Here is a 27,038-nt window from a genome sequence, read left to right on the forward strand (position 1 = left end):
CGGGTTTGCATTTCCATCCATGTTCTCGCCACATCCATCTGGAGGGCTAATAATGTCTCAACCTAAAATGCCCCCCAAGCAGAACTCAGTATGTCCCCTCACCCTCCACCAAAGCCTAGCCCACTCCAGGCTCCTCCATCTCAGGCACAAACTCCACAGTCGTTCTTGATGCCTCTCTCTCTCCCACCCCATCTGACACATCAGCACGTCCATCAGCTCTACTTCCAAAACAGACCCTGAACGTTGTGGGTCCTCAGCAGCACCACCACCATTCCAACCCCCCTCATCTCTGCCTGGATTCCAGCATCAGTCTCCACGCCGGTCCCCATCCCCTGAGGTCTGTTCTCCACTCAGCAGCCAGAGTGATCTCGGTCAAATGTAACTTTGATCCTGTCTCGTCCTTGCTCACTGGCTTCCCATCCCACTTAGAATCAAAATCCCAAGTCCACCCTGGCCGTCTCTCCTTCCACAGCACCCTCACTCTGGCACCCCGGCCTCCTCTCCGGTACTCCACGTGTCAGCCACCCGCTCACCTAACTGCCCTACTCCTCTGTTCCCTCTGCCAGGAAGGCTCTCCCCCAGATGAAGTCCAGGCTTGCTCCTCACTGCCTTCAGGTCTCTGCCCGAATGACATCTGATCAGGAAGGCCTTCCAAGTGCTCCCGATCCAAAAGAGCCACCCTGGCCACCCCTGTCCCTTCCTGCACCTACGACTGCCTGACGTTCCATTAATTTGTTTGTCTCTGTCTCCCCAACTAGGAGAGAAGCTCCACGAGGGCAGGGACTTTGCTGTTCGTTCACTACGATATTCCCAGCACGTAGAGCAGCACCTGGGACACAGTGGAGGCTCAACAGATATTTACTGAATCAACGAATGTGGACTCACAACTGACATGTGTCCTCAAACCAACTCTGTGCTAGGTATTGTTATCACACACCCATTCTGCAGATGTGGAAACTGAGACTCAGAGAATGGTGGGGATTTACCCCATGATCCCTCAGATAGTGATAGAGTGGTGATTAAAACATGGGCTTCAGGGGCCGGCCTGGTGGCGTAGTGGTTATGTTCACGTGCTCCACTTCCAGGGCCCGGGGTTCGCAGGTTCGGATCCCGGGCGCGGTCTGACGCACTGCTTGTCAGGCCATGCTGTGGCAGCATCTCATATAAAGTAGAGGAAGATGGGCACGGATGTTAGCCCAGGGCCAGTCTTCCTCAAAAAAACAAAACAAAACACGGGCTTCAGAGAACAGGAAATCAATAGAGAAAATCAATAAAACCAAAAGCTGGTTCTTTGAAAATATCAATAAAATCAAAAAGCATCTAACGAGACTAACTAAGGAAAAAGAGAGAAGAGGCAAATTACTAACGTCAAATAGAAGACGGGACATCACTATAGTTCCCACGAACATTAAAAGGATAATAAAAGAAGACTGTGAATAATTCTGTGCCCCAAAATTTGATAACATAGATAAAGTAGACCCATTCCTTGAAGGACACAATCTGCCGAAAATCATACAAGAGAAAACAGACACTCTGAGTAGGACCATATCTATTAAAGTCAAATCTAGAATTAATAACATTCCAAAACAGAAGGCGCCAGGTTCCGATGGGTTCACTGGTGAATTCTACCCAACATTGAAGGAAGAAATTATACCCATTCTCTACAATCTCCTTCAGGGGATAGAAGCAGAGAGAATACTTCCTAACTCATTCCATGAGGCCAGCATTACCCCCATACCAAAACCAGACAAAGGAATTATAAGAAAAGAAAACCCACAGACCAACATCCGTCATAAACATAGTTCCAAAATCCTCACAAAATGTTAGCAAATCAAATTCAACAATGAAGAAAAAGAATTATACAGCATGGTCAGGTGGAATTTATCCCAGGTATGTAAGTGTATGCAACATTTACTTATCAGATGATATAATCCATTACATCAACAGGATAAAGAAGAAAAATCACAAGATCTTATCAATAGATGTAGGAAAAGCATTTGACAAAATCTAATACCCACTTCTGATAAAAACTCTCAGCAAACTAGGAATAGAGGGGAATTTGCCCAACTTGCTAAAGAACATCTACAAAAAACCTACAGGTAACAGCATACCTAACGGTGAGAGACTAGAACCTCCCCCATTAAGATCAGAAACAAGGCAAGTAGGTCCCCTGCCACCAGCGCTCTTCAATATTGTACTGATGTCCTAGCTAACGCAATAACACATAGGTTTTTTGTTTTCACGGATTGGGAAGGAAGCTTTTTTTTATTTTTACAAGTGTTTATTTTTACTGATTGGGAAGGAAGAAATAAAATTGTCTTTGTTCACAGATGACATGATTGTCTATAGAAAATCTGAAAGAACTGACAAAAAAAACCTCTTGGAACTAATAAGCCTTTATAGTAAAGGAAGGATGCAGGACACAAGGTTAATATACAAAAGGCAGTCACTTTCCTATACACCAGCAATGAACACGTGGAATTTGAAATTAAAATCACAATACCATTTCCATTAGCACCAAAAGAAATGAAACACTTAGGTATAAACTTAACAAAATATGTACAAGATCTATATGAGGAAACCTGCAAAACTCTGATGAAAGCCACCAAAGAAGAACTAAATAATTAGAGAGACAGTCCATATTCACGGATAGGAAGAGTCAATATTATCAAGATGCCAGTTCTTCCCAACTTGATCTACAGATTCAATGCAATTGCAATCAAAATCCCAACAAGTTATTTTGTGGATACTGACACACTGATTCTAAAGTTTATATGCAGAAGCAAAAGACCCAGAACAGCCAACACAATATTGAAGGAGAAGAGCAAATTTGGAGGACTGACACTAGCCAACTACAAGACTCACTATAAAGCTACAGTCATCAAGACAGTGCAGCATTGGTGAAAGAACAGACAGATCAATGGAATATAATAGAGAGGCCAGAAATAGACCCCCATAAATATAGTTAACTGTTCTTTGACAAAGGAGCAAAGACAATAAAATGGAGCAAAGACAGTCTTTTCAACAAATGGTGCTGGAACAACTGGACACCCACACGCAAAAAAATGAACCTGGACACAGATCTTACAACGGTCATAAAAATTAACTCACAATGGATCACAGACCTAAATGTAAAATGCAAAACTGTAAAACTTCTGAGAGATAACACAGGAGAAAAATCTAGATGACTTTGGATATGGCAATGACTTTTTAGATGCAACACCAAAAGCATAATCCACAAAAGAAATAATTGATGAGCTGAACTTCATTAAAATTAAATTCTGCTCTGTGAAAGACACTGTCAAGAGAATGAGAAGCCACAGACTGGGATAAGTTATTTGCAAAAGACACACAGATAAAGCACTGTTATCCAAAATATGCAAAGAACTTGTAAAACTCAACAGTAAGTAAATGAACATTCCGATTAAAATATGGCAAAAAACCTGAAGAGACAACTCACCAAAGATATACAGATGGAAAATAAGCACATGAAAAGATGTTCAACACCCCACGTTATTAGGGAACTGCAAATTAAAACATCAATGAGATACCACTACACACTTATTAGAATGGCCAAAATCCAAAACACTGACAACAGCGAATGCTGGCGAGGATGCAAAGCAACAGGACTCTCATTCACTGCTGGTGGGAACGCAAAATGGTTCAGCCACTTTGGAAGATTCTCACACAACTAAACATACGTTACCATATGATCCAGAAATTGCACTTCTTAGTATCTACTCAAATGAGTTGAAAACTTATGTCCACACAAAAACTTGCACACAGAGGTTTATAGCAGCTTTATTCATAATTGCCAAAACTTGGAAGCAATCAAGATGTCCTTCAACAGGTGAATGGATAAGTAAACAATATTATACCCAGACAATGGAATATTATTCAGCACTAAAAAGAAATGATGGCCGGCCCGGTGGCATAGCGGTTAAGTGCGCGGGCTCCACTGCTGGCAGCCCGGGTTCGGATCCCGGTCGTGCACCAACATACTGCTTCTCTGGCCATGCTGAGGCCACATCCCACATACAGCAACTAGAAGGATGTGCAACTATGACATACAACTATCTACTGGGGCTTTGGGGGAAAAAATAAATAAATAAAATGGTTAAAAAATAAAATAAATAAATAAAAAGAAATGAGATTAGCAACATTGTTCACAATAGTTAAAATGTGAACCAATCCAACTGTCCATTGACAGATGAATGGATACGCAAAATGTAGTTTACATACACAAAGGAAGATTATTCAGCCACAAAAAAGAAGGAAAGTCTGATGTATGCTACAACAAGGATGAACCTTGAGGACGTTATGCTAAGTGAAATAAGCCAGTCACAAAAGGACAAATACCATATGATTCCACTCATATGAGGTACTTAGAGTAGTCAAAATCATAGAGACAGAAAGTAGAATGGTAGTTGCCAGGGGCTGTAGGAGAGAGGAACAGGGAGTTATTGTTTAATGGGGACAGTTTCAGTTTTGCAAGATGAGAAGAGCTCTGGAGATGGATGGTGTGATGGTTGCACGACAACGTGAATGCGCTTAATACCACTGAGCTGTACACTTAAAAACAGTTAAAACAGTATATTCTACATTATGTATATTTTACCATAATAAAAAAATTGGAAAAAAATAAAAGAGATGAGCTATCAAGTCAAAAAGACATGGAGGAAACTTAAATGCACATTACTAAGTGAGAGAAGCCAATCTGAAAAGGCTACATGCTGTATGATTCCAACTATATGACATTCTGGAAAAGGCAAAACTATGGAGACAGGAAAAAGATCAGAGGTGGCCAGATGAATTGGGGGAGCACAGAGGATTTTCAGGGCAGTGAAACTACTCTGTATGATACTATAATGATGGATACATGTCATCATACATTTGTCCAAACCTATAGAATGTACACCACCAAGAGCGAACCCTCGCGGAAACCATGGGCTTTACGACAATGACGTGTCGATGTAGGTTCATTGATTGTAACATATGTACCACTCTGGGGCAGGATGTCTATAGTGGGGGAGGCATGAGTGGGGCAGGGAGAATATGAGAATTCTTTGCACTTTCCCCTTAATGTTGCTGTGAACCTAAAACTGCTCTAGAAAATGTCTATCGAAAAAAAAAAAAGCCTGTGGAGTCCAGAGGCCAGTCTCCTTCCTGGATCCCTCAGAGCCTTTCTCTCATTACCGGCCCCGCCCAGGCCCCAGACAGGGGGACACCCTAGTGAACCCCAAGGCACAGGGAACGGCGATGTTCATTTCTTCCCGCACCAGCAGCTCTGTGCGGATAATAAACTGCAACAGCTAGCAGAGCAGCAGTGCCAGCTGATTTGGACTTTTTCCTTTATTTGTAGGCTAATTAAAGTATATTATTTTACACTTTTAACTAATAAAAGCAGCAGCTAAGAGAGGCAGAAGAACCACCAGCCCAGGTCAGGAGACTCACAGACTAGGCCCGTCTCTACCATTCTGCAGCTGTGTGACCTTGGGCAAGTCACTTCCCCTCTCTGATGCTGACAGGGCATCTGACAATAGGGTTCTATTCCCTCCCTCTTTGCCACACCTGGCTGTTGGAAAGTTCTTCAGCTGTCATTCCCAACGTGAAGACACGTCATTATTAAAAAACAATAATAGAGCCTCTGAAGGGCACGTTCCGCTCTTTTTTGCTGCATAAACAGACAAGTAAAGCTGTGCTCACTCTTTAGACGAGGGGAATGAAGACTTATTATGTCTCCATGATGTCAAGGAGGGGCCGCCCCACAGCGTGAATGGGCCCGGCCTTGCTCTCACTGCCAACCGTGTCAGGGAGATGGAGCATCTCCGAGGGGAACGCTCCACCGGCTTACCTCCTGTCAGGGACGACGGGTGTGTGGCCCCAGAATGAAACTTCTTGTGTAAATTTAAAACAACTTCAAAAAGAAAAGGGGGAAAGGGTTTGAGATGGAAAATATCCAAGAAGGGAGAAAAGGCCCAGGGAGCTGTCACAAGTCACATGTGGACACGGCGCTGGTCTGAGGCCAGAAAGTTCTGGCAGACGTGGGGCTGAGGGAGCAGAAAACTGGGGTGGTGAGAGCCTGTCACCCTGTGCCCTCACATACGTGTCCCAGACAGGCAGTGAGGGGAAGCCAAGAAGGAAGACGAGGCCGGGGGCTGCTGTCCCCTTCTGGGCTCAAACTCAGGGCTTGCACCCCAGCTGTTAACTTGCAGAAAAATGAAGGGTGGTCTTCGGATGATAATAGTAATGACGTCCCTCCAGCACTCTGGAAGGTTGACTCCTTCCCGGGCAGTGGGAGACATGCCTGACATCCATCGTCTCATGTAACCTTGACCACAACGCCAACAAGGCGCCATGACTGTCTTCATCCAACAGGAGAGGAAACTGAGCTCATCTGCCAGGTTAATAACTAGCTAAAAATCAGCCCTGAAACTGATCGAAGGCTAAAGCTACGCTCTCCCTCCTGGGGTAGCCTGCTCTACGATTTCTAAATACCAGATGGAAAATGTGACGTACGGAGCAAGAGTGAATCCCTCTTCTACCTGGTCAACGAGCAGACGAGAGCTTGAATCCAACGAGGAGCGGGAACCCCTGGACCCCAACGCCATCTCAGCTGCATGAATAGATGTAAAAGCTCTGGACTGGGAGAGCTGACGGTCCCACCCACCTTGGCTGGGGTCAGAACACAGCCAGAGCTCGGCCTCGGCTCTGAGGGCTCAACTGTGAAAGTGCCAAGTTCAGGCCAGAGTCCACCAGAGGGGGGTGAGCAAGAAGTCAGGAGAGGACCCAGACCTGCGTCCTCAGAGGGAGGTGGGGGTCACTGCGACCCTTCAGCCCCCAGCTGAGAAGGTGCGGGGTGGGGATGCAGGAGAATGGCCTGGAGGAAAAGGGTGATAGAGACCCACAAGGCAGATTTCGGGCAAGCAGACAGAGGGTACAAGAAAATTGATTTCAACTCAGCACTGGAGACACCTTGACCTGTCTGAGCCAGCCCAAGGCAGCCCCAGGCAGCACAGGGGCCATGAGCCCCGAGTCCCTGGCGGTTAGGTTAGGTATAGATACTGACAACCACCCGGCAGGGACTTAGGGGTGGAGGTTCTGCCATGCATTCAGTTGCCTTTAAGCCCCTCCCAGCCTTTTCAAAGCTGACTCGTTTGACCCTCGTTCAACCCTTTGCGTGAGCAGCAGAGAATACCAATCCACCCTATAGAGGAAATGAAGGTGCCCAGAGAGGTCAAGCGACTTGCCCAAGGTCACACAGCGTAACAGAGCTATAACTGGGACCCAGGTCTTCCTCCAAATCATACTGCGGGTGGGTAGGAGGTTACCACGTTCACCGAGACCACTGGCTTCCATTGTCACCTTTGGCATCTCCAAAGCCTTCCTGGAATCAAGAAGTATCAGGACATCTCCCTCACTCACCTCTCTCAAATCCATCAAGGCCTCTTCACTTCCAGGACTGTGGCTTGGCTTCAGGGCCACATCCTCTCCGACCCACACCGCCCTGGATCATTTTGCCAGCCTCCCATTGGCCTCCCTATCTGTGCCTCGTCTTCCTCTAAAAACTAGTAATGCTCAACCTTGGCTGCACGTTGGAATCAGCTGGGGAGGTTTAAAATCTACTAATGCTCCTCTAAAAGTTACACATAAAGCTACAGTAGTCAAAACAGCAGGGTGCTGTCAGAAGAATATACAGACCAATGGAATCGAATTGAGAGTCCAGAAACCAATCTACCTATGGCCAATGGATTTTCAACAAGGGCGCCAGGACTATCCAACGGGGAAGAACAGTCTCCTCAACAAGCAGAGCTGGGACAACTGGGAAACCACACGCCAAAGAATGAAGCGGGACCCCTACCTCACACCATATACAAAAATCAACTCGAATAGCTAAAACCGTAACACTCAGAAGAAAATACAGGGGTAAATCTTCATGACCTTGGATTTGGCAACGGATTCTTAGATATGACACCAGAAGCACGAGCCACAAAAGGAAAAATAGATCAGCTGGCACCCAGGGATGGGCTCTGCTGTGGCAGCCAAACCCCACCACCCTCCTGGCCCCTGCTTCCCGCTGTCAGAGCTCAGCAGCAGGATGATCCCGATGCCTCCTAGAAACGGCCTCCGCTCGTGCACTCGGCCTGCTGCAGAGGGCTGGCCGGGGGAAGAGGACATGAGGGGACTTCCCTTTCTGCCTGAGCTCCAAACTGTGCCAGGCCGGGTGGAGACTGTGGGAAGAGTGCCACCATGGGTGCCACGGGGTGTCACTGTGGGCATGCAGGGGGCTCTGTGACACAAGGGGCACCACCATGAGCGTCACGGGGGGAGGCTGAGTCCTGCAAGGTGCCTCGTGGACACCATGGGTGGCCCTGTGGGCGCTGTGAGGAGCCACCGGGGTGCTGCGGCCTGTGGCTGTGGACGGAGGCAGAGTGCCTCTGTCAGTGTGGAGGGGTGCCATGCGGGGTGACTTTGTGGGCACTGCGGGGAGCCATGGCCAACACACTGTCCTTAGGGCAGGAGCCCTGTATTCAGGTCCCAAACTTGCTGCTTTTTAGAGCTGAGGCCTGGAGTAATTTACAGTTCCGCTGAAGGCCCCCGTCCTCACCTACACAGAGCTGATTAACCCTGCCTCTTGGGGTGTGGCAGGATCAGTGATGATCCTCAGACAGGGTGCACTGAAGACCATCAGGAGTGCAGCATAAACCACGGGATAGAGCTCAGGGAGAGCTGCTCACACCCGAGGTGGCCCCACGCCCCGGGGTGTCAGAACAGAGCGCTGACACAACCCAGGCCCCGCATTCAGCCCTTTTTTAGACCATGCACGGAAAGAGGCATGCGTCTCCCGGGCAACCGCACTGTTGGGTCACAAACACCCAGCTCCCCCATCCCAAGAGCCCGAGCCTCTTCACAGAGGTCACCTTGGCAGGTCACGTTATTCCAGGGGGCTGCCATCGTTCAAAGCCAACAGGAGCGTCCGGCTGGTGGTGTCCTCGCCCTCACCACCACCCAGGGAGGTGCCCGCTATGTGCCCATTTTATAGATGAGAAAACTGAGACAGGGATCAAGTCACTCACTGGTCAAACAGCTACAGAAGGGCAGAGCTGGGACGCGGCCTCCACCAGTCCAGCTCCCAAACCCCAGCAGACGCTTCCCCTAACAGCATGTGCTGTCTGCCTGTGCCTTACGCTCATCTCTATGTTTCCTTGTGACTCTAACATTTATCTGTTCCCTGGCTCACAAGAGGGGCTGGGCAAAATTGCTCTGCTCCCTCGGCAACACTCCTGAAGATAAACCAAACAACAGCACCCTTGCTGCTTTTTTCTGTCCTTGGAGAGAGGCCTTCCGCTTGTACAGCAAGGCCCGTGGCCGCCCCGCTGGAGAAACAGCCCTGGCTGAGAGGCCCCGGCGAAGTCCAGCTTTTTCCAACTTGCTTCAGTGCCTTCTCCTGACTATGAAGACCGTGTGGATCCAGGCTCTGCGATAAGGCTGTAGCTTCCTGTGGGGACCAGGGCAGCCTCTGCCAACAGGCTTACAATGAAGATTATGGCCTGGTGGCTGGCAGAGCAGGGAAAAGCAGGAGGACACAGATATGGCCGGTGATGGAGAGCCCACGCAGGCCCCGGGCCTCGCCGCTCCTCTGCCACCGTCCACTCAGGCCTCGGCCTGGCCCTGCTTTATCTGCTGCTGGGAGCCGGCCGCCCTGCTTGGATTCCAGCGTAAAAGAATCCCGGCCAGCCAGCGAGCACACTCCCAAAGTGAGAGGATGAGCTTGGAGACTGGGGAATATCAGATCAGTGACGAGGAACGTGGCCGAGTGCTTCCCAACCACAGGCACCAGAGGCAGACGAAATTGCAAATGCCATCAGGTGGCTGGGCGCAGCACTTTATAGTGTGTACGCTCATCCACCCTCACAGCAGCCCTAGGGGTGGGGAAGGCAGGTGGCTGGGCAAAGCACTTTACAGTGTGTTCACCCATCCACTCTCACAGCAGCTCTGGGGTGGGGGAGGCAGGTGGCTGGGCACCGCACTTTACAGTGTGTACACTCATCCACCCTCACAGCAGCCCTAGAGGTGGGGAAGGCAGGTGGCTGGGCAAAGCACTTTACAGCGTGTACACCCATCCACTCTCACAGCAGCTCTGGGGCAGGGAAAGCAGGTAGCTGGGTACCGCACTTTACAGTGTGTACACCCATCCACCCTCACAGTAGCCTTAGGGGTGGGGGAGGCCGGTGGAGGGGGTGTGTAGGGAGGAACAGTATGGGGAGCTTTCTTAGTCTCCCTCCTCTCATCATCTCCCCAGAACAACCCCATGGGTGGGTGTTATGTTCCCATCTTAGAGATCAGGAAACTAAGACCCAAAGGGATTTTAAGAAGAGCCCAAAGTTTAAAAAAAAAATTCTAGGGCAAGGAAACAAGTCATTTTTATGTCTTTTTAGGAAATGGAATTTCAGAGAGGTGATTTGGCTAAAAGGTTATTTTTAACCTTACACTTCAAGTCACAGAGCTGGTAAGCAAAATACACAAGAATTGTAGGGTTGTTCAGGCAGAGGATTCAAACCTCCACCACATTGCTCACTGCTGTGCGACCTTGGGCAAGCGACTTACCCTCTCTGAGGTCAGGTTTTCTCTTCTCTGAGATGGAGGTGAGAATAGTGCCAGGATCACAGGCCGCTGAGAGGACCGAGTGAGATGACGCAGGCGCGTGCTCAGAGATCACGCTCAGTCAGCGTGGGTTAACCTGACTCTTCTGATTGGCTGGGATCCACCCAGGTCCCTCTGCACCTCAGACCCTGTGGTCTTTCCACAGAGGGTCAGAGTCGTCCCTTGCCAAGACTGGCACTCAAATCTCCCGGGAGCTTTCAAATCCCCGCTCCTCTCCACAGCCTTCCCAAGCCCCCTGCTCCATCCCCGCCCCCCTGCTGCCCACCACACCTGTCACTTCCTCTACTTCCGCCCCTGGAACCTCAGAAATTGAGGACATGAGGGCTGCAACAGAGACTCAAGTCCCTGCTGCCCCATTTTACAGATAAGAAAACAAGGCCCAATAAGGGACCTGGCTTATAAGGACTCCTGAGGCACAATGGGAGCACAGACTGGGCCGGAGGACGGACGGCCTGGCTCCTCATTCAGGAACCCTCCGTGAGGTTGGGTGACTACCCAGCCCGTCACTGGTCCTGGCATTGCGGGCAGCCCAAGAGGCTCCCAGAGTCCAAGAAGCAGACCAAGGCTTTTCCTTTCCCAATCCATCGTGGAATGTGGTGATGGAGCCTAGTCCTGTGGAGTTAAACCTTACCCAACAGAGTCCTGAGATGGCGGGTGGGGAGAGCAATCACGCTAGGAAGGTACTTCCTTCCCACAATCCCTAGACCATGGTGGGTGTGGGGAGGCAGAGGTGGAAGGGGAGGCGTGGGGAGGGGGGACACAGGCCGGACCCTCCATGAGCCCCAGGAACCCTGCCTTCCCTTGGAGGGCTGGCTCCCTCCAAACCTTCAACTCTCACTTCCCGGACCGACTCTGAGGAGCACCCATGACCCGCGGCCCCCTCAGCGGGGCAGCAGCCAGCCTCGGGGAGACCCCCAGCAGCATCAGCCTCTCTCCTCACGCCTCACCTCTGCTCCCCATCCCTGAACAGACAAGAGTAAAGCCGCCCTTCGCCTGCTCTGCACCCCTAGCATGAGCTGAGAGCTCTCTCAGAAACAGAGGGTCTGGAGGGCAGGGAGAGGAGAGGAGAGATTAGACCCTCTTGTTTGAAGAAGTTAAGACGCCACTCCACCACAGTGCCAAATCATACCTCTTTCAACTGGTGTCTTCTCCTTTCAAGGTGTCAAGATTCCTTGAGGTCTCTTTGTGATGGTGGCTTCAGTAACCTCTAGAAGGAGGAGGGAGAAATCGATTTTAAAAAGGCAATCGCTAGTGGGGCCTGTGGCTCCTGGGGGCCGCCTCAGCGCGGACGTGCACCCACTCCCTGAGGCTTCTGCTCCCTGCTCCCATCTCGGCAGGCGCAGAAGCAGACAGGGCACCCACGGCCAGAAAGACAGAGCAAGCACCCAGCCCTGCAGACGCTCCCAGGATGGCGTCCCCGGAGCCCCCGGATTGGCGTGTATTTTCAGTCTTCCAAAATCAGCCCGGGAGCCTGTACCACGTCCATGCCAGGACGTCAAGCCTGCAAATCACCACATCACATCACATTTCTTTGCTTCGAGCTAGAATATTATCAACTTGGTGTGGGAACTCCATTTTCCTCAGGCGGAAAAAGGCTTTCTGAGTAATTTGAAAATGCGAAAGAGAATTAATCATTGCTTAATGAATGCAGGCTTTGGGGTGGACCAACACTTTCAAGCTCTGGCATCCAGGAACAGATAAGGAATAAGAGGAGAGGTCTTTGGTGGGGGAAAAAACATCTCAGGCCCAGAGTGCAGGGGCCACAAGTCCAGCCTCTCCCTCCTTCCTCTCTGCCAGTTTGACAAAGAGCCCTCAGGTCAAGAGACAAGGATCAAATTCACCGTGTCCAGGCCACATACCTGCCAGGCGAGGCTTAGGCCGGGCCCAGGGGACTGGCTTGTTCACATGCACGGCTGAGAAACAAAAGAGAACTTACAGTGAAGGGGGCGAGCCATGGTCCCCCATCTCCATCTATCCCAGACCCTCTGCCCCAACGACCAGACAGCCCAGGAGAAGGCCCGATCAAGTGTCCTGTTGTCTCAAGAGATAATGACAACAAGCCTGGTACCCTCTCTGATCCCATGAGAAGGTATCGCCCCTTTAGGGACGACGACCATGAAGGCAGAGGAGTTAGATGCCTTGCCCAAGGTCATAGGGCTGAAGCGGGGCAGAGGAGGACGGGAGCTCAGGTCCAGGGGAAGTCAGGCCTGGTGCCCACTGCCATCTCCGCAGCGGGAGGTGCAGGCAGGAGAGCGATGAGTTCAAGGTCTACACTGCAGATCCCAGCATGGCGCATCCTCTGCGTAGACAAGGTTCTCAGAACCCTCTGCTCACTGATGGGGAACAGGGCATGGCCAGAGGACGTGACCTCGTTTTATTCGGCCACCTCTGCCTCAGACGTCCACCCCGGCAGTGTCAGGCCAGGGGACCTCGTGCATCATGGACGAGACTAAGGCTACAATCAAAGGAATTTGTGATGTATATACACGCACAGACATACACATCCAGACACACATACGTACCCAGGCACGCACCACACAATGAATGACGTTTCAGCTAATGACAGACGGCATATATGACAGGGGTCCCGTAAGATTAGTCCCATGTAGCCTGGGTGTGTGTAGGCTGTACCATCCAGGTTTGTGTAAGTACACTCCATGATGTTCGCACAACGACAAAATCGCCTAACGATGCATTTCTTAGAAGCATCCCATCATTAAGCGACACGTGGCTGTGTACATATACATACAGACATGTGTGAATGTATGTAATTTTCATTTTTAACTACAAAAATGAAAGTTCTTGGGGCAGGCCCGGTGGCAGAGTGGTTAAGTTCACACGCTCCACTTTGGCGGCCCAGGGTTCGCAGGTTCGGATCCTGGGCACAGACGTACGTACCACTCATCAAGCCATGCTGTGGCAGCGTCCCACATACAAAACAGAGGAAGATGGGCACAGATGTTAGCTCAGGGCCAATCTTCGCCAGCAAACAAAAAAATAGTGACAGTTCTTCCTTACCCATCCATCCTGTTTAACAGAGAGAACCATCGCAAAATCTGTGTAATATGACCTCCCAGACTTTATTCTACGTAATCACAGATGTGTGCACATGTGTGTGTGGGCATGAGCCCCTGTGGGCCCACACACAGACAGTGACTTCTGACACAGATGGGATCCTACCACAGGTGTCTGACACCCCCAGTTCTCACTGCTGTCACATCTACCTGTGAGTGTGAGGACACACAGGTCTTCTGGAGTCTTCTCCACAGCTGCACAGTATCCCGAGGTAGGTGTGGACCATAATTTATTTACCTCTCGCACCACGGATATGTGGGTATTTCCCTTTCCGGCCATTACACTCTCGCTGCAATGACCCCCTTGGTGCCCACATCTCTGTGTGGAAGTGTCCCTGCAACTCCAAAGCCAGTGCCTGCAAGTAGGGGAGCTGGGCAGAGGCTCTGCACACTCCCCATCTGAACAGATGCTGACAAACCACATTCCCAAACGCTGGATCAATTCCCCTCAAACAGCAGGGCAGAAAGAGGCCCTTTTCTTGGATGCAACTTTGAACGCAGGGTTTTTCCGGTCACCTCCCAGTCGCCAGAGTCCCCTGGACGAACGGAAGAGTTTATTTCTCAGCTCACAAAGATGTGCACGGCTCCTCTCTGAGGAACTCGGGCCTACCTGAGCCGAGTACTACGTTTACAGGCTCAGAACTGATAAGGAGCTTTTATAAGCTCTGGGGACCGCGAGGAACACGTACTGATGTCAAGCGTGCCTGTCAGCCACGCAGCCCGGGTGAATGTCACACATTAACGAAATTAAAGGCTGCAGCCAGGCGGGAAAGAGGCTGCGGGCTGTGTGCCAGGCGGTGTGGGCAGGACCCGTCAAGAACAAAATTACTTTGCAGATTTGCACTCCGGACCCCGAAGCTGTCTCCTGTCTTTGGAGGATTTCTGCCTCCCTGCAGCCCGAGAGGAGATTAGGTTATTACCAGTGTGCCAGGAGAGGCAAAATCCTGCACTAATCCTAAATCCCATTTAGGAAAATCTGCATTGTGTGAGCGAAACCAGCTGGGCTCAGAATTGCTTCCCCTTTTCCCCTGAGAGCTCATTCGGCCCTTCCTCTCCGTGGGGCAGGGAGGTCACTCCAGATGGTAGACCCAGAGCCCTTCTAGGAGGGAGAAAGAATCCCAGGGTGTAGGGCCAAGAGGGGGACTGGTGCTGGGTGACAAGAGGCAGCATAGAAAGATGGCGGGCTGGGCGATGGTGGTCGCTGTTGACCTGGTCGTCTCCCACTGTGGAAGGGAAGGCCACCACCCTCCCAGCCCCAGACATGCTCCTGCTTTGCACAGAGATCCCTTAGATTTGAAGTGGCCCAGGTGGAAATCCTGAGGCCACCTCTATATAGCTCTGTGACCTTGAGCAAGTGACCTTCTGACCTCGCGCCTGTACTCCTCATCTGGGAAACAGGGCTAACAACAGCCAAGTCATAAGACGCTGCGAGGATTCCATGAGGAATGTCTGCAAAGGACTTAGCAGAGAGCCTGGCACACAGCATCCCATCTCTTGAATGTAGGACCCCATGGATTACAATTGGACCATTATTCTATGGACTTCTAGAAAGAGAAAACACTGCCATTAAGTGAATTAATTATGATGTCACTTTTTGTACGACACATCCTGGCTTCAGAGACATTAAAATATAAAACAAATAAAGCATGCCTTAGACTCCGTGAAATCTAGTCAGAGCTTCATCCGTGGTCATGAATGTGATGACTGTTAAGCAAATCCTCCCACTTTGCAAGGTCTAGCTCAAAACTCACGTCTTCCTCCTTCTCTGCTTTCTTCCAAACAAAGCAAATTTGCGTTGTATGAGGGAAATCTGCTCTCAATTTATAAGAAAAATTCTGAGAGCCACTTCGGTGTCCTGGACGAGGCCCAGATGAGAGATTTAATGTCTACTCTGATGCTTCCTGCTCTATTTTTAAATTAAAATAGAACATATCCACAACAGCGCACACACCATGAGTCCACAGCCTACTGAATTTTCACAAACAGGGCACCCCTGCATAACCCACACCCAGATCAAATACTCTGCTCTATTCTCCTCCCATGTCTCCCACATCACCCCTGACCCTCCATCCCCACGGTACCTGCCCGTCCCTGCTGGGGCTCAGCCTTATCGTTGCCTGTCCACTTGCTGCAAATGGGCTCCTGGCTGGTCCGCCAGCCTGCTCCCTCTGTTCCCTCCAGCCTACCCTCCCCTTTGCTGTCAGACTGAGGCCGTAAATGCGGAGTGCCATGTCTCTCTCCTGCTTCAGTGGGTTCCCTGGCCTCCCTTTGCCTACACATGGGCCTTTTATCATCTGATCCCTGGCTGCCCATCTTTCCAAGCCTGTCTTCAGGTCCTCACACTATGCACAGACCCCACAGGCAAACGGAACTCACCTGCCAAGTGTGGACAATCATAGCCCTACCTCGCTGGCCTGAGCTGGGGATTAGCCGAGCTAACAGATCACAAGTCATTCCCACGGTGCCTGGCGCTAAATAAGCCGTCGATAAATAGAGGAAGCAGGAATTACGTAAAACAGACTCGGCTGCTGCTTTCTGTAAAAATGGTAGTGGATCCACGATTTCTCAGATCCTTCCCTCCCTCCCTCAGGGGTCTACACAAAGAACAGATAGTGTCTACACTGCACACATATGCTAACAATTCACAACAGCTGGACTTTCTAATATTTTATATATTAAGTTTCCAGATAATGTTGAAGACTACTGGTTTAGAGTCTCCGGATATCCTAAAATCCCAAGTCACTTGGATTTCAGAGGAGGAGAGGTGAGAAGGCTTCCTGGAAGACGCTGCAAGGAAAGGATGGAGGGAGATGATCAGCCCAATGAAGAGCCTCTTCCTGGCTAGCTCCTGCTAGCAATCTCTCTCTCTCTCCATCCTAGCCACCCCCTACATCCCTTCCTGGCTCCTAGGTGGAACAGCCATCCTTCTGAGCCCTGTGACCACCAGAACTCTTGGTCTTGTGCCCCCCGAAGGGGCAGTGTCCTCAGCAAGACCCTGGAGGCCGGCTCAGCCTCGGGCGCCCTCTCCCCACACCCATGGCAGGCCACAGGATCCAGGCTGAGCCACTGCCAGCCCAACGCATCGCTTGTTGACAAATAAAAGCTTGCAGTTTGTGGCTCCAAAGCAAAGCTGGGACTTTGTTTTGCTTTGTTTTAAATTAGCAACGCAGGGGGTTGGCGCGGGGGTCGGGGAGAGGAGCCCAGGCGTGTCCAGGAGCATTCCTGCTGCGTCCTGTCCTGCCTCTCAACAGCCCCCTGGGCAGCCCTTAATGAAGCCGCCCGCCTATCACGTCTGCCAGTCTCGCTCCGCACTTGTCTCGCTGGGGGAGCGAGAGCTCTTCCCAGGACCAGTCACCCTGTCACTCAGCCCCATCACCCTCAGCTCCCATGAGCCCCTGAATGGGCCTGCTAACCGTGCCCCAGGGTCACAGTGGGACTGGGGCAGCAGCCAGGACATCCTCAGAAAGACTGGGATTTATTTTTGCTGGGGAGTGGACGGCCACCCCCTACATGTCAGTGGGCACAGGGAAGTGGGCTCTGGAACCGCCAGCAAAGGTCCCCGGAGCGTCTGCCCAGGGAGCAAGGGACTCCCAGTCTGAGCCCATTAGCGCTTGGTGGCCTGGGGAGGGAGGAAGGGCCAGGCAAGAGGGGATGGATGACCCTATAAGTCAACACGGGAAGCTGTTTATTCTCAATGCAACTGTCACGAGTCATCGTCTCCCCTCTCTCCGCACCTCCCCACAGGGCTTTTCTGCAGATGGCACGTGTCAGCCAGGGTCTCTCGTGCCCTCGCCAGCAGTGCCTGCATGAGACAGACGCCACCACGATGCTCCACTGGGCAGGAAGGAGAACAGGAACTTCTGGGAGCCGGAGATGCCCTGTCGCCAGCAGGCACTGCCCTGCACTTGCTCCCCCCTTGTGCTGTCTGGAAGCACTTGCTCGTTTCCTGAAGGAGGTAAGGACGAGGGACAGCCATCCATGGGAGCCCACTTTAGGTTGGACCTTCACTCCTCTTCCACTCACGCTGCACGGGGAGCATCATCACTCCTCCCCTTCTACAGGGGAGGAAAGAGAGCTGGGCCACAGCATGAACACGGCTGCCTCGTTCACAGCGAGAGGGAAGAAGAAAGCATAAAGGATTCTATCAACCGGTGTCTGCTAGGAAAGGCCCACTCATTCTCACAAGAGGAGGTCCCCAGCAATCACCCACATCCGGGACCTGGACAGTGGGTCCCAGAAGGACCTGGAAGCCCTCATGGTTTAAGGCACCTGTCGCTTCAGGTGGAGCCTGGCCTACCAGCCCCGACTCCACCGTGTCACCTGCGTGAACAAGCGAATAAAAGACATGAGCCCCATAACTATCTACCAAGGGGCCAGTGTCCTGGTCCTCCCTAGCAAAGGAAGGCGCTGAGGCTCAGAGAGGTCAAGAGGCTTGTCTACAGTCACAGAGCTGGACCAGGCCGAGGGAGGACCAGGACCCACGATTTTATCTGCAGCCGAATTCCCCAGAGCCGCTTCACCGAGTCCAGCCTGCAAGCCCGTATAGGCCATCCTCCCAAGGATGCATCTGAATGGTTCTCAGGCCGTTGGGTTGCTTGAGCAGATCCCTGGGGTTTTAAAGGCTGCAAGAACAGCCAGCGCTCCCAGTACACGGTTCACGAAGAGCAGAGACCGTCCTTGTGCTGAAGTTGGCTTTGGGACGAATGATGTCTCCACACAGTCCAGACCTCGGACTCAGTGTGGATCCACTGTGCAGTCTTTCACGCACGGGAACGCCCGGCCAAGGATAGCTGCTTCTGATAGAGGCAGTATTAAAAAGCCACACGACAGTAATAGAGATGTTACAAACCCCCCACCCTGCAGCTTAGCAAGGAAGCCGAAAGCTGAGAACTCCCAACCGGAGTTGAGCGAAGGGGCCCACCCCACACCAACCACAGCTTTCCCCCGCCACGTGAGGCATTAATTCCTACTGTATAACCCACGGGGTTGCCATGGAATCTGGGAAAACTGCATCCCAACTCTGCCATTCTTCCCTGCTGAAGTCCATGTAAATATATTCTAATGCAGACCCTGGTCCGCAGGAGGGAAGACCGCAGAGCCATTAGCATTTTGATGGGTTTTTCCCAACACGTGGAAGAAGAGAGCTTTAAAATTCACAGTGCGGAGATAAGTCCTTCCAGTCACACTGCGCCCTCCCCAGCTGGAGGGGCCAAGAACTTTTACCCCTCTACGACCTCGATTAGGAAAGAAAGTTAGGAACTCAGACAGTTCAGTCTTACACGTCCTACAGAGAAGAGACAAGAACGATTTTCTAGACTGCGTGTGTCCAGCCCTCCAAACACAATTAAATGGCAGGATAGGGGATGGGGAGGTGAAAAGGCTGTGACACTGCGTGGGGACCAGGGGCATCTTTGACTCAGGAGAAGGACACAGCCGAGTCCGGGAGAGGAGCCTGCTTGTTCCTAACGGCCCGGTTCATCTCTTGTAACTGACAAAGGCCATTCCTCTTAACATCCACATTCACGCCCTCAGAAGCATCTCCCGAGTGAATCGCTCTGTGCTGCCTGTGAGCTGCTTAGGAGAGAAGGACCAGGAAGTCAGTGCAGTCCCACAAATCCCTGCTCTCCAGGAACTCAGTCTAGATAGGGAGAGAGACAGGGAAATGGACGATTACAACGCGGAGGGGGCACCTCCATCAAGTGGGGTTGGTGAGCAGGCACACCCTTTGGGGGATTCCTGGTCCTCTCTCAAAACTCTCTTTTGAAAGTGCACGTGATGCTATATTAAGTGTAGAAGGCGAGATGCATAGAGTTTTCTAGTGGATGATCAGAGAGAATATATAGATACTGTTACGAAAAATGATCCCAAACTTGGAAATCAGGCAAGGGGAGGCCTGTCTTTTCAACATCACATTGGAGCATTGTGTAGCAGACCCACCCAAGGATTAGTTAATCATCTAGGGGATTCTAGAACGTGACTTTGTTTGACTCATGTGAAATTACATGTGAATTGGTAGATTTTTTTTCCGTCTGGTAGAAAGATAACACCAAAGGTTATAATTTGATTGCCCTATAGGGCATTAACCAGTTTTGTATCAACCCAGCTATCTTATCCCAGCATTCTTTCTTCCATGCCTATATAACCTGTTTCTCTAATTCTCCTGAGAACCAGGTTTACCATCCTGCTGGCTCCCTCATTAATGAGTTAAATCGATTTTGGACCCATGATCGTTCTAGATTTATGTGAGATTTTATATGATTTATAATTTTTTGAAAAGTTACACTTTGACAGTACATGCTCAATTACAGACACACACACACACACACACACACATCCATGCATAGGGAAAAGACTGGAAAGAAATACAGCAAAACATTACCAATGGGTATCTTTAGGTAGTTGCCATATGTATATGTGTGACTTTTAGAATCAGAAAAGTGATAAACATTATTTTTTAGCAGAGAAACATTCACACCCCATCTAAGATTCCCCAAACTAACAGCTAATGCAAACTCCTTGCTCGCCCTGTGTGGGCGCAGGGCTCTAAGCACTTCAGGTGGCTTCTCTCACTAAGGCGTCACCACCACCCCGAGTGAAAGGTACCCTTCTATCCCCCTTCCACAGAGGAGGAAATGGAAGCACAAGTAGCCAGCCTCAGAGCACAGGTCTAAGCAGAAAGGGCCCAGAGCTGAACCCCAGGCAGCCTGGCCCCAGACACTGCCTCCCAAGTGGAAATGGAAGAAATAAACACATCTGCCCGGCTGCCAAGGTCAGGCTTGGAGAAGACCGTGTCCCACCCACCCGCTTCCAGAGCACACAGCGTGCTGGGAAGACAAGCACAGGCCTCGCCAGCACTGAATTGAATTCACATGTGTCTCTCCCACACTGGCGGGCAGGGACCGGCTCTTCTCCATTCTTGAAGCTCCCATCACATTGGGATGGGAGCACGGCGGGTCCTCGGCAAAGATCTCGGACACCTCTCTACCTGCTCCGATAGCATCGCCTCCAGCTAGACCTCTTCACGTCCTCTAACAGCCAGCCTGCAATTAACAGCTCGCTCCACCTCTCTCTTTGCCCACACAGGCGCTACAGGATGGGTTCGGTACCTAGATCATAAAGCTAAGAGCAGCCGGCTTCAGCAAAGAGGTAGCTCAGTGTGTTGGGAAGGGCCCCAGCCTAGGGACACTAGAGGACCTGGGCTCTGCCGTTAGATCACTGCATGACCTTAGGCAAGTCACCAAGCCTCTCTGGGCCACGTCACTTCGCCTTCAAAATGGGGAGGGGGACCCACTGAGGTCTGATGCCCCAGATGTTCAGCCAGCATCCATCTTGCTCTCACTGCTGGGGTGTTTTATATGCAACAGGCGGGAAGCCTGCACCAGGGACCCACATCTATTGATTCCCACTAATGCTCTTCATGTGGCAGGTCACCACTGGCTAAATCTGTGCGGAAATTAGGTTTTGTGGGAGGAATACCATGTGATCCAGAAAACCAAATTGGGGTTGGGGGGGCTGCAAAAGCAGGCATAGAGGGCTGCAAAAAGGGAGAGATGCCTCATTTACATAGGGTTCTTGAGAGCCCCTACAAACCACTGCAACTATGAATTCATTCGGGTCACAGTTTATTTATTCATTTTTTGGTCAAATATATTTTCCTGTGTCTCCAAACACCTGCAGACTCAGGTAGGATTATTTGCATAAATACTATGTTTCAAAAGCATCCAAATAAAAGGCCCTATTTTCTCTGATTTAGCAATAAATATCCATCCAGCCTTTACCGACGGCTGTGAGGAAGGCAGGAGAGAGAATTCAGAAATGTCAGCCACTAAGTAAGTGTCAATATTGAAAGACGGGTCTCCAGGTGATTAATTATGATCAAGGGCCAATAGAAGCACAGGAGGGCCCTCTAATAAAAAGGGAAAATGATACTGCTAATGAAGATGATTCTAGCAGACGTGGCTGCTTCTGAGTCCTGGGTGAGTCACCGCCCCTTTCTGGGTCTCAGTTTCATGATCTATCACCTCATGGCCTGTGATTCTCAAAATGGGTGTCCCAGGGGTTCCTCGGGAGACACCAACGTGGAGGGGGAAATTGGGGAGGGGGGAGCAGCCCCCTGTGCCGGCTTCAACTGCTCCATTCTGAGCTATTTCATATTTGGAGGCTCCATGTTGAACTTTCTACAAGTTTTATGGCTACAAGTAAGTGAATGCCGTTGGACTACATCATCCCAGATGATCCGCATTAGGAAAGCCCACGATGGTACCTTGGTTAAGAAACCCCAAGGCATTCTGGTGGCCAAATGGTCTTTATCCAATGGATCATGGCGATGCATGTACAACGTAACTTAGGGATGGAATGCCTCTCATTCTGGGACGGGGCTCTCCACGCTAGGCAGCAAGCCCACCTTCCCAGCAAAAGGGTCTGCCGAGACAGAGCACGACACCACAGGAAGAGCTGGCGCGCAGGGAGCACTTACATGGTCCCACATACTCTACCTCTCTCGTCCTCACGACCACCTTGTGCAACAGGCGTTGATCTTCTCTCCAGTTTGCAGAGAAGTTGGGTAACCTGTCCAAGGCCACACAGCTCTCAAGCCAGAACCTAACCCCAGCACCCTGACTCTTAATTGCTGCCTGAAATCCACGCCCCAGACAGCCACAGAATACCATGCTGGAAGGGGCACTCGGGGATCCACTAGTCCCTCTCCTCCATTTTTCAATGGGTGACTGGGGCCCAGAGAGGGTGAGGGACTCGCCCAAGCTTCATAATGAGTTGGTAGCAGAGTGGGATTAAAACTCAGGCTCCAATCTTAAAATCCCATGTCTCCCCCCCTCTCCTTGGCACCCCTGGGCCACTCAGGACAGCACGGTTTGGTGGTCAAAGCTCAGCAGAAGTGCAGAGATGGCCCAGCTGCAGACTCAGCTGTGCCACTGATACGCTGTGTGACGCTCGGCCTCTCCGCGCTCCAGTTTCAGCATCGCTGAAAGGGGCATGATATTGACACAAGGCGTAGGGCTGTTGCAACGATTCCGCAGGACCGTGTACACGTTGTGGCATGTTCTCAACAAATTCTAGCTTTCTTAGAGCTAGAACCTGGGGCAGTGAGGGGGACACAAAGTCAGGTGGATCCTCCTGGCGGATTTGGGGCGGGAGATGTAGGATCTTTGTCCTGATTTCCACCCCCTCCCCCATTGCCAGTGGCAAACTGACCACTTCCCATTTCCCTAGTCACCTCTGCCAGGGACATCTGGAGGAAGAGGAATGAGACCAACTGAGATGCTGTGACATGTGTCTTTCTAAAGCGAAGAGTGAAGTAACCTCTTAAACTTTCTATTTCCTCCCGACCTTGTGTTAATTTCTAGCTCAAAATAAAATGATGTCTCTTCAGTACCAGGAAAAGGCTAAAAAGTAATTTCAGGCTGGCACCCAGTCTGCCTAATGAGATCGAATCCACTCATTTGCGGAGTCAGGGAATTTAAGATGCAGAAAGAATCCTACTTTGGAGCATCTGAGATACTGCATAAGAAAGTGATCTCTAAATATAAACCGGTAGCTTTGCCTCTGTTGCAAGGGAGGAAACCGAGGCTCAGAGAGGTTGAGTGATTTGGTCCCTGTCACACAGCCATAGAGTGGGTTGGTAAAAGAGACAGAGAGAGAACCAGGTCTCCCGACCTCATGGCTCTGCTGGCCCTCAGGGGTGCGAGAGACAGAGACGGAGAGGGGGCAGGGAGTGTGATTGTGACAATGACTGTAGCGAGCGTGTGGTTGAGAGAGCATGAGCCTCAGAGGTCGAAGGAAAAACATTTGGGCCATTTGAAGTCCCACCTGCACTTGACTCGGGTGTGAGAAAATGAGGGTGACCAAGGTGAGGACGGACGAGTGAGCAGGAGGGATGTGAGTGGGAGCGAGTGAATGAGAGGAAATCCGAGAGCTGGAGAGAGGGAGAGAACAAGAGGAGGAAACACATGTGGGCCATGTTCAAATTCCCACAGTTGAATAAATCAAAACAGATTGTTCCGAGACAAAGACAGCATTTCCAACCACATCCTTTAGACCAAAGTCAACCCCAAATGGCCCACTTGATGCTTTCTCATAGCCAATAACAATAGCATCAGGAATATTCACCATCGTAGTTAGGATTCCTGAGCAGCAGTGAGGAGTCAGGGATGATTAAGGCCCACCTTCCAGATCAGGTTACTGAGGTTGCAGGGGGGACGTCACTGGGCTCCCACACATCCCTGCCCAAGTGATTTCTGGACAAGGAAGCCTGGTGGGCAGCAGAGATCCAACGAGCCAGCTTCTCGTGGAAGCTTCTCCACCCAGGACGCAGGGTGGAGAGGGAAGGCACCGAGGAGCAGGGCGAAGACAGCACGTTCCTGAGCACCAGCTGCCCCACAAGGCAAAGCAGACGCCCGCCCGTGCGGGAGTGCCTGGCGCCAGGACGGGCAGTGTCAGCTGCCGGGAGCTGCGGTCACCACCTCGCCTGGCGCCGGGCCCTGACTGGCCAGAGGGAGGCCCTGCCGTTCCACGCAAGCCAGGCCCTGGTGCACAGGACTGGGCCGGGGACGAGGGCACGGCCAGGGCCCCAGAGAACGGGTTGCCTGTCTCCCATCTCCTGGGTGCAGGCGGCTGCGTCCCAGTAACCACTGACTCTCCCCTCCCAACGGGCACGAGGGCACAGCACCAGGCCGGCCGCGGGGAGTGCACAAATGTCGCTCTGCCAAGCATGCATGGCCACAGGCGTGCTGTGCACGTTCTCATCACAGTCTTGTCCTAACCCCCACATAATCCTTTGATGTGGGGATACTCTTCTCGCTTTACAAATGGGTAAACTGAGGCTCACAGAGAGTATATAACTTACCCAAAGTCACAGAGACGGTAAAGTCAGGCACAGTCAGGACTGAAGCCCAGCGTAACCGGGAGACCTCTGCCCCTTCTTAGTCACCCATCGCACATCCGCAGAGCCCTTCTCTCCGGCAGAGGTTGGCAGTCCCCACGGGCAGCGTTTTGTTCCAGGTCACAATGGCAAATCTCAACAAAAATTTTGGAGCAAAACGGGAGAGGCAGACACCCCGCCCACAGGGGGCTGCTCACCCCAGCGCACTCTTGTCACATAGGGGTCCGGACTGTCAGAGCAGCCCATTCGTCAAGGAAAGCAGAAATCCAGAGTTTTATGCTACATCTCTCACTTTCTCAATCCATTAGAATCCTCTTTATGTTTTAACAGAACTTTAAAAGTTGAAATATAACATATATACAGAAAAGTACAAAGATCTGAGGCACACAGCTCAGTGAATATTCACAAACTGAGCACACCCACAGCACCGCCAACCAGAAGCAGCTCATGAACCCACCAGCACCCAGAAGCCCCTCCCGCCCCTGCCCGGCCTCCCCACCTTCTGCCCAAAGGGCATCACCATCGTGACTGCTAGCCCCACAGCCTCACGCTGCTGACTTTGAACTTGATATAAAGAGAATCACACTGCGTATACTCCCTCACATCCCGTGTCTCTGCTCAACCTTAGGATTCAGAGATCTCCCAAGCTGTCAGCAGCGGGCGTCCATTCATTCATTCTCTGTGCTGCGTGGTCTCCCGCTGTGTGATTACATCCATTCCACTATGTACAGACATTCGGGTTGTTTCCAAGTTTGCCTGTCACGGATGACGAAGCTATGAACATTCCTATACGTGCCTCTGGGGAGCATACGTGTGCATTTCTGCTGGATACATACGTGCTAGTGGAATTGTCGGGGCATACAGTCCATATATATTCAGCTTTAGTGACATTCCCCAATAGTTTAATGTGGGGTCCATTTCACATTTTAAACATTGTGCACCTTAAACAAAACACGTCAGCAGCTTGCATCTGACCTACAGACCACGGTTCGCATCTTGGCCTGTGAGCTTCATTCATTTTAGCCACCGGCCAGACCGTCTTCCTCAGGAGCACACCGGCACCTCACGAATTCATGTAACATAATGGGGAACATTCTAACACCCCCTATACCGAAGAGCGAATTGAGGCCTCAAGGGGCTGTCCACACGCTGTCCTCTAGAGAGTGTTTCTCCACCAGGATGAAATTACATTGAAATCACTCGAGCAGCCTCTTCAAAACACACATGCCCAGCACTGCACCTGGTACCCAGAGCACCAACCAGAATCTCTGAGGATGCCAACACCCAGGCACGATTATTTTGAAATCTAGCCCAATTGAGAACCATCGCCTTAGGTCACACAGCAACAAAGCCAGTGACGGCAGAGCACCCAGGTTCCCCAATTCCCAGGCTCTACCCAGCGCCCCAGGGTTCCCCAAATCTACCCTGTGCGCTAGCACCCCACCCTCCTCCAACCACAGCAGACATCAATAGTGATCTTGGCAGGCCTTCCTGCAGAGTGTGAATAACACAGCCTCATCCACCCCTCAGCTGGGCTCAAGCAGACCCTACCAATGGATCAGAGTTGGCATTTGAGATGAAAAGCGTTTGCCATCCAGGGAACTGCATCGTATTGTTGGCCCCAGAAACCCTTGCCTCTCTAAGTGGCTCAGCCTTCTTACGCTCAGGATGGTTACAAAGAAACAGAGAAAGCACCACACCCAAGCCTGGCCCCATTCTTCACCCTATTTGATTCTGATTCCCACGCCAACTCTGCCAAGCTAGCTGTGAAGATAATTTATCTCTCCCCTGGCGTGTTTTTGTTTATTTGGTTTTGGTTTTTGCCCTGGGCTTTATAAATGGCAATAAGCCCAGAGAGGGCTAGTGCCTTGCCCAAGGTCACACAGCGAGGCTATGACAAAGCTGGAACTTGAACTACCTCCCCATTTCTAATCCAGGGCTCTTTCTCTCCACTCCAGGGGGCCTCTCACAATCAATTAGGAACCACTGGAAAAGCCAGAAACATGATGGTAACCTCATTCATCTCAAACCAATCACATCTGTTTCACTTCTTCCCCACTAAGCAGTAAACAGTGGAGACAGCGCCCAGGCTGGCTGCAGGCTGGGATCTCAGCTCAGAGGCAGGGCTGCAGCCAAGAGCAGGCGAGGCTTCCTTCCCAGGCTGATCCTGGGCTATAAGGAAGAGATTTTCCCTAACGCGGCTGAGATTGGTGATCCGACATCACTGAAAATCGCCCTTTTCCGAAAAGATAATACACGCAAGCCCAGGGCGGGGCTCCACCATGGAGGTGTTTCCAGCAGCCACCTGGGAGGCCTCTGCTGTCTTCCCGCTTTCTGTCTTGATTAACATTCGCAGAAAAACTCACAGTGCATTTCGCTGTAAATGAAAACCAAGCACCCAG

General features: G+C 51.1%; 1 protein-coding gene across 5 annotated transcripts in view; it reads right to left on the minus strand.

Moving 5' to 3' along the window:
* The window catches only part of TSPAN18 (tetraspanin 18), a 183,872-nt gene that overhangs the window by 141,395 nt on the left and 15,439 nt on the right, over positions 1–27,038 (minus strand). For all 5 annotated transcript variants that reach the window (XM_058527100.1, XM_058527096.1, XM_058527092.1 and 2 more), the window contains exon 2: positions 11,795–11,872. The gene's annotated coding sequence lies outside the window, so the exon portion shown is untranslated. The remainder of the gene's footprint in view (positions 1–11,794; positions 11,873–27,038) is intronic.

The sequence above is a fragment of the Diceros bicornis genome, chromosome 31, assembly GCF_020826845.1.
Source record: "Diceros bicornis minor isolate mBicDic1 chromosome 31, mDicBic1.mat.cur, whole genome shotgun sequence".
NCBI classification, from domain to species: domain Eukaryota; kingdom Metazoa; phylum Chordata; class Mammalia; order Perissodactyla; family Rhinocerotidae; genus Diceros; species Diceros bicornis.